The sequence below is a fragment of the Anomaloglossus baeobatrachus genome, chromosome 5, assembly GCF_048569485.1.
Source record: "Anomaloglossus baeobatrachus isolate aAnoBae1 chromosome 5, aAnoBae1.hap1, whole genome shotgun sequence".
NCBI lineage: Eukaryota > Metazoa > Chordata > Amphibia > Anura > Aromobatidae > Anomaloglossus > Anomaloglossus baeobatrachus.
Genome location: NC_134357.1, coordinates 263784396 through 263798995, shown reverse-complemented (window position 1 = coordinate 263798995; position 14600 = coordinate 263784396). Strand labels below are relative to the sequence as shown.

General features: G+C 44.2%; 1 long non-coding RNA gene across 2 annotated transcripts; it reads right to left on the bottom strand.

Moving 5' to 3' along the window:
* Positions 1–10082: 10082 nt before the first annotated feature.
* On the bottom strand, positions 10083–14595 carry LOC142309947 (uncharacterized). 2 transcript variants are annotated; one of them, XR_012754040.1, is made up of 5 exons: positions 14527–14595; positions 12369–12542; positions 12042–12187; positions 11872–11957; positions 10083–10262 (listed from the first exon to the last, which is right to left on the bottom strand). It is a non-coding gene; the product is annotated as an uncharacterized LOC142309947 (long non-coding RNA). The 2 variants fall into 2 exon arrangements; XR_012754041.1 differs by having other exon boundaries at positions 12042–12184.
* Positions 14596–14600: the final 5 nt, after the last annotated feature.

Genomic DNA, 14600 nt, shown 5'->3' with positions numbered 1-14600 from the left:
ATTGGCCGCTCGGCTCGGCCCCGCCCCCGCATGCATTGGCCGCTCGGCCACGCCCCCACACACTTTGCCCGCTCGGCCATGCCCCTCCGCACACTTTGCCCGCTCGGCCCCGCCCCCCGCACACTTTGCCCGCTCGGCCACGCACCTCCGCACACTTTGCCTGCTCGGCCACGCCCCTCCACGCACTTTGCCCGCTCGGCCACGCCCCTCCGCATACTTTGCCCACTCAGCCCAGCCCCCCGCACACATTGGGCACCTATACACCTCCCACCAGGACTACTCCACCTATTACACACCTCCCCACAGGACTACTCCACCTATTATAGTCACCTCCAGAACTACTCCTCCTATTAGACTCCTCCCCCCCAGGACTACTCCTCCTATTAGACTCCCCCCAAGGACTACTCCTCCTATTAGACTCCCCCCAGGACTACTCCACCTATTAGACTCCTCCCCCCAGGACTACTCCTCCTATTATCCTCTCTCCCCAGGATACTCCTCCTATTATCCTCCTCTCTCCCCAGGACTACTCCTCCTATCATACTCCTCTCCCCCCAAAACTACTCCTCCTATTATCCTCCTCTCTCCCCAGGACTACTCCTCCTATTATCCTCCTCTCCCCCCAGGACTACTCCTCCTATTATACTCCTCTCCCCTCAGGACTACTCCTCCTATTATCCTCCTCTCTCCCCAGGACTGCTCCTCCTATTATCCTCCTCCCCCAGGACTACTCCTCCTATTATACTCCTCTCTCCCCAGGACTACTCCTCCTATTATACTCCTCTCCCCCCAGGACTACTCCTCCTATTATACTCCTCTCCCCTCAGGACTACTCCTCCTATTATCCTCCTCTCTCCCCAGGACTGCTCCTCCTATTATCCTCCTCCCCCAGGACTACTCCTCCTATTATACTCCTCTCTCCCCAGGACTACTCCTCCTATTATACTCCTCTCCCCTCAGGACTACTCCTCCTATTATCCTCCTTTCTCCCCAGGACTGCTCCTCCTATTATCCTCCTCCCCCAGGACTACTCCTCCTATTATACTCCTCTCTCCCCAGGACTACTCCTCCTATTATACTCCTCTCCCCCCAGGACTACTCCTCCTATTATACTCCTCTCTCCCCAGGACTACTCCTCCTATTATACTCCTCTCTCCCCAGGACTTCTCCTCCTATTATCCTCCTCCCCCCCAGGACTACTCCTCCTATTATACTCCTATCGCCCCAGGACTACTCCTATTATACTCCTCTCCCCCCAGGACTACTCCTCCTATTATACTCCTCACCCCCCAGGACTACTCCTCCTATTATCCTCCTCTCCCCCCAGGACTACTCCTCCTATTATACTCCTCTCCCCTCAGGACTACTCCTCCTATTATACTCCTCTCTCCCCAGGACTACTCCTCCTATTATACTCCTCTCTCCCCAGGACTTCTCCTCCTATTATCCTCCTCCCCCCCAGGACTACTCCTCCTATTATCCTCCTCTCTCCCGAGGACTACTCCTCCTATTATACTCCTCTCCCCCCAGGACTACTCCTCCTATTATACTCTTATCGCCCTAGGACTACTCCCCCTATTATACTCCTCTCCCCCCAGGACTACTCCTCCTATTATACTCCTCACCCCCCAGGACTACTACTCCTATTATCCTCCTCTCCCCCCAGGACTACTCCTCCTATTATACTCCTCTCTCCCCAGGACTGCTCCTCCTATTATCCTCCTCCCCCTAGGACTACTCCTCCTATTATATTCTTCTCTCCCCAGGACTACTCCTCCTATTATCCTCCTCTCCCCCCAGGACTACTCCTCCTATTATATTCTTCTCTCCCCAGGACTACTCCTCCTATTATACTCCTCTCTCCCCATGACGTCTCCTATTATCCTCCTCCCCCCCAGGAATACTCCTCCTATTATCCTCCTCTCTCCCCAGGACTGCTCCTCCTATTATCCTCCTCCCCCAGGACTACTCCTCCTATTATACTCCTCTCTCCCCAGGACTACTCCTCCTATTATACTCCTCTCCCCTCAGGACTACTCCTCCTATTATCCTCCTCTCTCCCCAGGACTGCTCCTCCTATTATCCTCCTCCCCCAGGACTACTCCTCCTATTATACTCCTCTCTCCCCAGGACTACTCCTCCTATTATACTCCTCTCCCCCCAGGACTACTCCTCCTATTATACTCCTCTCTCCCCAGGACTACTCCTCCTATTATACTCCTCTCTCCCCAGGACTTCTCCTCCTATTATCCTCCTCCCCCCCAGGACTACTCCTCCTATTATACTCCTATCGCCCCAGGACTACTCCTATTATACTCCTCTCCCCCCAGGACTACTCCTCCTATTATACTCCTCACCCCCCAGGACTACTCCTCCTATTATCCTCCTCTCCCCCCAGGACTACTCCTCCTATTATACTCCTCTCCCCTCAGGACTACTCCTCCTATTATACTCCTCTCTCCCCAGGACTACTCCTCCTATTATACTCCTCTCTCCCCAGGACTTCTCCTCCTATTATCCTCCTCCCCCCCAGGACTACTCCTCCTATTATCCTCCTCTCTCCCGAGGACTACTCCTCCTATTATACTCCTCTCCCCCCAGGACTACTCCTCCTATTATACTCTTATCGCCCTAGGACTACTCCCCCTATTATACTCCTCTCCCCCCAGGACTACTCCTCCTATTATACTCCTCACCCCCCAGGACTACTACTCCTATTATCCTCCTCTCCCCCCAGGACTACTCCTCCTATTATACTCCTCTCTCCCCAGGACTGCTCCTCCTATTATCCTCCTCCCCCTAGGACTACTCCTCCTATTATATTCTTCTCTCCCCAGGACTACTCCTCCTATTATCCTCCTCTCCCCCCAGGACTACTCCTCCTATTATATTCTTCTCTCCCCAGGACTACTCCTCCTATTATACTCCTCTCTCCCCATGACGTCTCCTATTATCCTCCTCCCCCCCAGGAATACTCCTCCTATTATCCTCCTCTCTCCCCAGGACTACTCCTCCTATTATACTCCTATCGCCCCAGGACTACTCCTCCTATTATACTCCTCTCCCCCCAGGACTACTCCTCCTATTATACTCCTCACCCCCCAGGACTACTCCTCCTATTATACTCCTCTCTCCCCAGGACTACTCCTCCTATTATACTCCTCTCTCCCCGGGACTACTCCTTCAACACACACACTGCACAAAACATACCTCCCCCAAAACACTCACATGCACCCCACACACCCAAACAAACTGCGTAACACACACAGCACCACACACACACAACGCTGCAGACACACAGCGCTCCACAAACAACGCAACACACACAACGCAACACACAAACAACACCGCTCTCACCCCCCCAACCCCCCCCCCACACCCAGGAAAACACCCAGAACATTTACAGCGCCCTACACAAACACTTGGCAACTACACACAACAACATCTATATATATAACAGAAATCATACATTAACTACACAATAAATTCTAGAATACCCGATGTGTTAGAATCGGGCCACCTTCTAGTGTGTAGATAATAAGGCAACACCTATATCGTTCCAATATGTGTATATGGCGTGACACTAAGGGCACTAAAGGACATATGGTTCCAAAATACATATAGTAAGTTAGAGGATATAGCACACTGGATAGATCTATAATTCCAATCTATGTACGACTTAGAACACACCAAAATATAAAAGAACCTATAACTCCAGTGGTATACTGTAATTGGTTAAACAAACCACAAGGGGAAGCCTACACCATGTGCAGAATTATTATTGCAGCAAAGGACCCCCCTTGCAATAGTCACGATTCCTCAGCTTCTTCCAGAGAATGGCTCCTTCCATAGTGGACAGCATAAGAATGACATTCTATAACCGGCATCATATGGTAAGACACATGACTTTTTATAGCAAAGGGGAAGGGTCATATTGAGCTGCACCTCACAGTAAGGCTACAAAGGACAGCCAGATAGGAAAAAGTCCTTTACAGCTCTAAAAGAAAGTAGATTTCACTAAAATACAAATAGTGGATCTGTGAGCTATAAGGTATTGTGATCTTGTGATCCCAGACTCGCAAGAGGTCTCCCCAGAGCAGGACACACTCATGACAATACTAGAATCATTATTTTTTAGGTCACTTCAACTGCTGAAGCAGCTCTTTCACTACCAATACACCGCGTGCAGAATTAATAGGCAAGTTGTATTTTAGAGGATTTTTTTTATTATTGATCAACAACTATGTTCTCAACCCAAAAGACTCATAAATATCAAAGCTTAATATTTTTGGAAGTTGGAGTGGTTTTTTTTTAGATTTGGCTATCTTAGGAGGATATCTGTTTTTGCAGGTAACTATTACTGTGCAGAATTATTAGGCAACTTAATAAAAACCAAATATATTCCCATCTCACTTGTTTATTTTCACCAGGTAAACCAATATAACTGCACAAAATGTAGAAATAAACATTTCTGACATGCAAAAACAACACCCAAAAAAATTAGTGACCAATATAGCCACCTTTCTTTATGATGACACTCAACAGCCTACCATCCATAGATTCTGTCAGTTGCTTGATCTGTTTACGATCAACATTGCGTGCTGCAGCCACCACAGCCTCCCAGACACTGTTCCGAGAGGTGTGCTGTTTTCCCTCCCTGTAGATCTCACATTTTATCAGGGACCACAGGTTCTCTATGGGGTTCAGATCAGGTGAACAAGGGGGCCATGTCATTATTTTATCATCTTTTAGACCTTTACTGGCCAGCCACGCTGTGGATTAGTTGGATGCATATGATGGAGCATTGTACTGCATGAAAATCATGTTTTTCTTGAACGATACCGACTTCTTCCTGTAGCACTGCTTGAAGAAGTTGTCTTCCAGAAACTGGCAGTAGGTCTGGGAGTTGAGCTTCACTCCATCCTTAACCAGAAAAGGTTCCACAAGTTCATCTTTTATGATACCAGCCCATACCAGTATCAAAAACGAAGAAACTTCAGCTCTCCCCTCTTCACTCCCAATTCTTACCTCCGGTGCACGGAAACACCCTGACCTGGGTGGGAACACATGAAGAAAGGAAGAAATTCCAGCAACTTCAGGAGAAAGTAGAATTTTCTTAAAAAACAGTTTCTTTATTGGTAATAAAAATATTAATATTCCATCCAAGCAAGACAAAAATAAAGAGGCAAGACAGAGGAGCTGTTTCCTACGCGTTTCAACCTGAATAGGTCTTAATCATGGAATGCCATGGATGGATGGAATATTAATATTTTTATTACCAATAAAGAAACTGTTTTTTAAGAAAATTCTACTTTCTCCTGAAGTTGCTGGAATTTCTTCCTTTCTTCATGCAGCCCATACCAGTACCCCACCTCCACCTTGCTGGCATCTGAGTCGGAGTGGAGCTCTCTGCCCTTTACTGATCCAGCCTCTGGCCCATCCATCTGGCCCATCAAGAGTCACTCTCATTTCATCAGTTCAGTCCATAAAACCTTTGAAAAATCATTCTTAAGATATTTCTTGGCCCAGTCTTGACGTTTTATCTTATGTTTCTTGTTCAAAGGTGGTCGTTTTCCGCCTTCCTTACCTTGGCCATGTCCCTGAGTATGGCACACCTTGTGCTTTTTGATACTCCAGTAACGTTGCAGCTCTGAAATATGGCCAAACTGGTGGCAAATGGAATCTTGGCAGCTTCACGCTTGATTTTCCTCAATTCATGGGCAGTTATTTTGCCCTTTTTTTGCCCAACATGCTTTTTGCGACCCTGTTGGCTATTTGCCATGAAACGCTTGATTGTTCAGTGATCACGCTTCAAAAGTTTGGCAATTTCAAGACTGCTGCATCCCTCTGCAAGACATCTCACAATTTTGGACATTTCAGAGCCCGTCAAGTCTCTCTTCTGACCCATTTTGCCAAAGAAAAGGAAGTTGCCTAATAATTAAGCACCCCTTATATAGGGTGTTGATGTCATTACACCACACCCCTCCTCATTACAGAGACGCACATCACCTGATTTACTTAATTGGTAGTTGGCTCTCAGCCTATACAGCTTGGAGGAGGACGACATGTATAAAAAGTGTCATGTGATCAAAATACTCATTTGCATAATAATTCTGCACACAGTGTATAGTTCCAATACGTGTAATTAGTTAGACACACCGGAGAAAAGGAAACCTATAGTACCAGTGGGTGAATGATATCAGCAGGGGTCTAAGCACTCCAAAAAGGCACGTAGATGTAAGTAATTGGATTTAGACAAAATTAATAATCAGATTATGCTAAAGAGGAGTCAATAATACCCCAATGATAATGGGAATGCAGCACAATCTTAGAATTGGAATCTCTGATGGCTACATAACAACATAAGGTGGAGAGATATTTGCCTTGTTAGATAGTACCCATGGAGGAAATGCGCCCTATGCGCATTTCGGCGGAAGCCTTCGTCAAGGGGCGTTGATCTGATTATTATATTTGTCTAAATATAGATTGTAGTTACGAAACATGTATACTTTTACTTTTATCTAAGAGGTTAAAAAAAATTCAGAAGTTTGTCCCCCCAAAAAATTGCGCTTTTATTGCTATTTTCCGAGACCCTTGAGTTCTCATTTTTGGGTTCTGGGGCTCAATTTTTAAGTCTTGAGCTGATGTTTTTAATTATACCATTTTTGTATAGATGCTATGCTTTGATCATCTTTTATTGGAATGCAATATTGCAGTGACCAAGAAACATAATTTTGGCGTTCAGAATTTTTTTCTCGCCACGTCATGTACTGATCAGATTAATTGATTTCATATTTTGATAGATTGGGCATTTCTGAATGCGGCGATACCAAATATGTGAATGGTTTTTATTTTTTTTATTGTTTTATTTTCAATGGTGCAAAAGGAGGGGGGGATGATGTGAACTTTTACGTTTTTTCTTATTTTTTCATATTTTTTAAAACTTTTTTTGTTTAGTTTTTTACTTATTTTACACTTTTTCACTGCACAGTCCGATCGCCTGTGCATATCGGCTGATCACAGCAGCATCGCTTTGATCAGCAGAAATGCACTCTTCCTGTGAGTGCATTTCTGTCAGCTCTCATAGAAAATATGTCATGGTAGCGTCAGGGGTCATCAGCGGACCCCGTGCTACCATGGAAACACATTGACGCCCCGTGATCACGTCACGTGGCCGCCATTGGCTGCGGGAATGGCGTGATCCCAGCCGCGCCCATTTAAATTACGCTGTCAGATTTTGACAGTGCGATCCAAGTGGTAAGCATTCACGGGGGAGCCGAACATGTCTGTTGATCGGATTAGCAGACATGTGCGGGGATTACCGCGGACTCAACTCCGAAGACCATGGTTACCAGAGGAAAACAACCTAGGACGTAGATATATACGTCCAAGGTTGTGAAGGTGTTAAAATAAAAAAAAATACTACATAAAAGGGCAACACATGTCAATATCAACATGATTTCATCCATAAGCCAATCATCGATAATACAGACAGAGAAGGAGGTATAAATTGGTACAAATGGCAGGACAAAAGGTAAGCAGGTCAATCCATACAATTTACACAGCAGTTGCTGCTTACAGCAAAAAGACCCTTAAGTCCTGGAAGTGATGACCCGGCCCCAGGGCCGGACTGGGACTAAAATTTAGCCCTGGCATTTCGGGGTACACAGGCCCACTTTTCGCGTGGTGAATGTGTAATATATTTCTGCACTTGTATATGTAAGTACTGTATGGCATTATGTCAGCACTGTATGGCACTATGTGACACTGTATGGCACTATGTCACACTGTATGGCGCTATGTCACACTGTATGGCGCTATGTGACACTGTATGGTACTATGTGACACTGTATGGCACTATATGACACTGTATGGCACTATGTGAGCACTGTATGGCGCTATGTGACACTGTATTACTCTGTCACAGTGTATGACGCTATGTGACACTGTATGCTGCTATGTCACACTGTATGGCACTATGTCACACTGTATGGCACTATGTCACACTGTATGGCGCTATGTCACACTGTATGGCACTATGTGACACTGTATGGCACTATGTGACACTGTATTAATCTATCACACTGTATGACGCTATGTGACAACTGTATGGCGCTATGTGACACTGTATCACTCTGTCACACTGTATGACGCTATGTGACACTGTATGTGAAAACACTGTGGATAGAGAGCGCAATAGGGTCTTACCCCACAAACAAATAGGGTATGATTCACGGAGGTTACTCACCAAGTAAAGTTGTGAAAGTCACAACCACTGTGCAGGCATATATACTCGGTCAACGGCAGCAGTCATCCCTGTAGTAAGCAATTTTGGGTAAGGAGATGGATGTTTGAACACCGCGCCAAAGACCACTAATGCAGGAGATGAATTTAACGTGACTTTATTCCATGTTCAGGTCTACGCGTTTCAGGAGCGTCCGCTCCCTTCCTCAGGACAATACAGGCACAAGCAACATCAAAATCAGCAGTCAAAGAATGAGCCGAAAACTATATACCTTCCGGTGTGACGTCATTAATACGCCCACTTCAGCAAGAAAAGAAAAAAATCGGCGGAAATTCCATACATTCATTGAATAGCAAGTGACATGATTTCAATGCAAAATCTGCTTTTCCTTATCATAAACATATCTATTAAAATTGTCATAAAAACTTCCAATTTAATAAAAAGAAAAAGAAAAATGAAGTCCCGTGTGTTTGTAACAATTGAAAACAATATATAGAGGAATAGTGGTAGTGTGAAAATAGAGCAACCAGTGAATCAGAATAGAACCCACAAGACATCGGGTTAATATGTGTAATGAATGTGACAGGAGATCAAACCATTGGGCCACACGGAGCAGGCCGCGGTACATGTAAAAACCCGCTCCTGCAACAGCAGAACATCAAATGTGAGTGCTATAAACACACTATATAAGATACAAGGAGCAGAGAACTGCACTTCTCAGCACAAGTGAGGTCGTGAAAGTTCAAACCGTGGGAAAAAAACTTATACGCATGCGGGAAAAAAAGGTAAGAAGCAAGATGAGTGTGTGGGGTCGAGAAAGTTCAAAGCGTGGGAAAAAACATTAAAGCGCATGCGGCAAAGAGTGAACAGATTTACCGTGCTGGATATGCACGGAAAATGTTAATACACACAGAAAACCCGTGTAGAAAAATGAAAGAAACAATAAACATATGTAAAAAAACAGAATTCACATCTGATTATAAAAAATGAAAAGAACAATAAAATACATGATATACATAAATATTAATATATATTAGCAATTTGTGTGGTCATTGAATTACACAACCAACATAGACATAAAACTAAAAGTTTTTTAATCATTTTTAGTTTTATGTCTATGTTGGTTGTGTAATTCAATGACCACACAAATTGCTAATATATATTAATATTTATGTATATCATGTATTTTATTGTTCTTTTCATTTTTTATAATCAGATGTGAATTCTGTTTTTTTACATATGTTTATTGTTTCTTTCATTTTTCTACACGGGTTTTCTGTGTGTATTAACATTTTCCGTGCATATCCAGCACGGTAAATCTGTTCACTCTTTGCCGCATGCGCTTTAATGTTTTTTCCCACGCTTTGAACTTTCTCGACCCCACACACTCATCTTGCTTCTTACCTTTTTTTCCCGCATGCGTATAAGTTTTTTTCCCACGGTTTGAACTTTCACGACCTCACTTGTGCTGAGAAGTGCAGTTCTCTGCTCCTTGTATCTTATATAGTGTGTTTATAGCACTCACATTTGATGTTCTGCTGTTGCAGGAGCGGGTTTTTACATGTACCGCGGCCTGCTCCGTGTGGCCCAATGGTTTGATCTCCTGTCACATTCATTACACATATTAACCCGATGTCTTGTGGGTTCTATTCTGATTCACTGGTTGCTCTATTTTCACACTACCACTATTCCTCTATATATTGTTTTCAATTGTTACAAACACACGGGACTTCATTTTTCTTTTTCTTTTTATTAAATTGGAAGTTTTTATGACAATTTTAATAGATATGTTTATGATAAGGAAAAGCAGATTTTGCATTGAAATCATGTCACTTGCTATTCAATGAATGTATGGAATTTCCGCCGATTTTTTTCTTTTCTTGCTGAAGTGGGCGTATTAATGACGTCACACCAGAAGGTATATAGTTTTCGGCTCATTCTTTGACTGCTGATTTTGATGTTGCTTGTGCCTGTATTGTCCTGAGGAAGGGAGCGGACGCTCCTGAAACGCGTAGACCTGAACATGGAATAAAGTCACGTTAAATTCATCTCCTGCATTAGTGGTCTTTGGCGCGGTGTTCAAACATCCATCTCCTTACCCAAATGTGACACTGTATGACGCTATGTGACACTGTATGGCATTATGTGAGTACTGTATGGCATTATGTGAGTACTGTATGGCACTATGTGACATTGTATGGCACTATGTGACACATTTTTGCAGTGTGCAGCAGACCTTGATGTATTTTCTGCTCTTTGCTTCCCTGATTTGTGGATTGTTCCGCCACATACCTGTATCCTTATCACTCTACAAGCGCTGCAGTCACTACAGGGGATTGTACTTGTGCTGACAGGTCCAGGACTAATATCACACACACACACACACACACACACACACAATACAATGCACCCCCATTACCCCTCCCCACACACACATACAATATAATGCACCCCCATTACTCCTCCGCACACACACACACACACACACATTCAATACAATGCACCCCCATTACCCCTCCCCCCCCACACACACACACACACACACACAATACAATGCACGCTCCATTACCCCTCCCCCACACACACAATACACCCCCCATCACCCACTACACTCACAATACAATGCACGTTTCCATTACCCCTACCCCCACACACAATACAATACACCCCCCATCACCCACTACACACACATAATACAATGCACCTCCCATTACCCCTCCCCCCACACACAATACAATGCACCCTCCATTACCCCTCCCCACACACAATACAATGCACCCCCCCATTACCCCCTCCCCAGACATAATACAATGCACCCCCCATCACCCCCTCCCCAGACATAATACAATGCACCCCCCATCACCCCCTCCCCACACACAATACAATGCACCCCCCATTACCCCCTCCCCAGACATAATACAATGCACCCCCCATCACTCCCTACACACACAAATTACACTACCCCATCACTACACACTCCAGCCTCCCCTCTCCCTCGGAATACAGTAACCACCCCTGCCTGTCACAAAGCTGTGTTCCTTCACAAATATTCCCCCATTATGTGTCCTCAGCCCCTCCCCACTCATCCCCATTAATTAAACCTGTCTCTTTGGCTCCTCCATGGATGTCCCCTGATGTCCCCTGTGTGCCGGCGCCCGCAGCACTGTGATAACGTCAGCAAGGTGCTGATCTCATCACGTTGCTGCACGTCGGGGGGCGGGACCCAGTCCCGGCGCACTGTTCAAATGTATTTACGTCTGAAAGACGCAAATACATTTGCATAGGAAGGAGGAAGCTGCGGTCACCGACACTGCCACCGCCGCGCTCCTCAGCTGTGTGTGCATGCCGGGCCGGCACAGCAGCACACAACAGGGCCGACACAGCACAGCGCTGCCTCCTGCTGTAGCTAGTGTGCACGGCATTCACACACTGCTGAGGAGCGCGGTGGTGACTGCAGGTATACCGGCCCACTACAGGCACCGGCCCACCATAGGGACCAGCCTATCTGGCATTTGCCAGAATTGCCCTATGGTCAGTACGGGCCTGCCCGGCTCCCACAGAGCCCTGATCTCATCATCATCCAGTTTGTCCGAAATCAAGAGACAGAAGGATTTGCACAAGCCTACATCCACAGAAGATCTGTGATTGGATCTCCAAAATGTCCAAGACAACTTCCCTTACGAGTTCCTTCAAAATCTGTGAAGAAGTGTACCTAGAAGAAAAGACATTATTTTGAAGGCAAAGGGCGGTCATATCAAATATTTATTTGATTCAAATCTCTCTTTTGATCACTCACTTTAAAATTTTGCTAAAGGGAATCTGTCGTCAGGTTTTTTATATGGAATCCGAGAGCAGCATGATGTAGAGGCACAGATCTTGATTCCAGCAATATGTCAGTTACTGGGCTGCTTGCTGTAGATTTGATAGAATCTGTTTTCCCTGCTGAAGATATGCAGTGGTCAGAATGCTGAGCTGTATAACTCCGCCTACACCCAACTGCAAGCTTCCTGTGTCCATTGTGCACTGTCAGCTAGCTGCTAATCACTGGTGAGGGTGGGCTTACACAGATTCTCTGACAGCATTTAAATGAATCTTGTGCCAGCTCCCATTGGCGCATAATTACCCAATAGCAAGGAGGCGATGGGTTACTATAAAAGTTGGGGGCTTTCTCAAGGTCCCTGTCTCTATCATTGTGGTCCTTCTCTTTAGGCCCACTTCACTCGTCCGTTGAAAAGATGCATGTGTTAAACGTTTTGTGCATCAGTGTGCCGTCCGTGTGACATCCATGTGGCAAGTACTGGAAAAAACACATGACAATCAAATGAATGGTTTTTATGTATTAAAGATCTGCAAAGATACACAGATGAATAGACGTAGATGGATGGATAGAGACATATAACAATAGTTGGATAGATAGGTAAGAGATACATAGATAATGGATATTTAGCTGCATTTAATGTACAACTACTTAGCCAAACAAATAAAAAATGAAAAAAAATTAGGTGGGTTCCCCTTTATTTAGATAACTAGCACAGGTAAACCAGACAACTGTGGGCTGCAACTGTCAGCTGCCGGTTTCACATTGGCTGTATATCAAAAATAGAGGGGATCAAAAGTTGTATATTTTAACTATTTATCTTTATTTTATTATTTATTTTATCACCTGATGATGGCTTGTGAGCCATCACTGCGCTGTACATGGATGGAGGTTTGCACGTCTTAATGGCAAACAGCACCGTTTCAATAAGGGGGTTCAGACTGTGAAGGGGCAATAAGCTTATGCTGCCTGATCAAAAGGTGTACCACAAGCCTTTATTATAAAATCCACGCAGAATTAGAGGATACTCTCAAGTCTCTGACTACTGGGACCCCCACTGATCCTGAGAGCCCAGTGTTAATGGATCAGTGGTCTATCCTATGAGCTGCCGCTCCATACATTCTCCATTGGAGAAAGTAAAGCATTCCCAGTAAAGGCCCCGTCACACACAGAGATAAAGCTTTGGCAGATCTGTGGTTGCAGTGAAATCATGGACATATTGTTCCATTTGTACACAGCCACAAACCTGGCACTGATTGTCCACAATTTCACTGCAACCACAGATCTGCCGCAGATTTATCTCTGTGTGTGACGGGGCTTTTAGAATAACTGGCGCAATGTCCATGACCGACCACTACTCAATCCACAAGAGCTTCTCAGGTCAGCGGTCACACCCCCATTCCAATGGATAGCGGGTTAACTTCCAAACTTGAAAATGCCCCTTTAACTTATACAGTCATATGAAAAAGTTTGGGCACCCCTATTAATGTTAACCTTTTTTCTTTATAACAATTTGGGTTTTTGCAACAGCTATTTCAGTTTCATATATCTAATAACTGATGGACTGAGTAATATTTCTGGATTGAAATGAGGTTTATTGCACTAACAGAAAATGTGCAATCCGCATTTAAACAAAATTTGACCGGTGCAAAAGTATGGGCACCTCAACATAAAAGTGACATTAATATATTGTCACTACCCCTAGAAATGCACAACTAGAGTAATAATTACTATAATATAATGGCATCTCCTCAGATTATATGAGCCAACACAATTAAATAATCACCAAATATACATTTTATTGAGACAAATAATAAATTAATTTACTGTATGGTATTTACAATAAAAAGTGGAGAACAATGCCCCGGAGAGAGATCAGACTGCATTCCATATACATGGGGTATAATACAAGTAATGGTGTATATTCTGCTAATGTTAGTCCGTATATATGGCGATATAGTATAAATGGTCTCATCTGAATCAGTTTACACTGAAAAAGTTCATGTCTCAGACAACAAAATACCATAGTGGAATATATAGTATATATCAATGTAAAAAAGAAATGTGTATACTATATATCCATATATAAAGACTAACATTAGCAGAATATACACCATTCCATGTATTATACCACCATTTGTATATGTAATACGGTCTGCTCTCTCTCCAGCGCATTGCTCTCCACTTTTTATCATAACTACCATAGTAAATTATTTTATTATTTGTCTGCATAAAATGTATCTCTTTTATATTACCCTTTGGTGGATATATTTGTGTTGGTTCCTATATCTACCCCGAGTACACCAGGGACACTTTTAACCCCTTACCCTCTCTAGATCACCAGCCCCCAAATCACCTCACGTCAAAACATCACTTAGGAAACTATGAACTCATCACTAATGGCATAATCTCTACATGAAATATCTACACATGGATTTATGGAAGTCTACAGTCTGCGGTTTACATAAGAACTGAAGAGAAGTCCTCGGTGCCAGTCCTGTCTCCAATGTCACCGGTCTACAAGAAAATGGAGGCGCC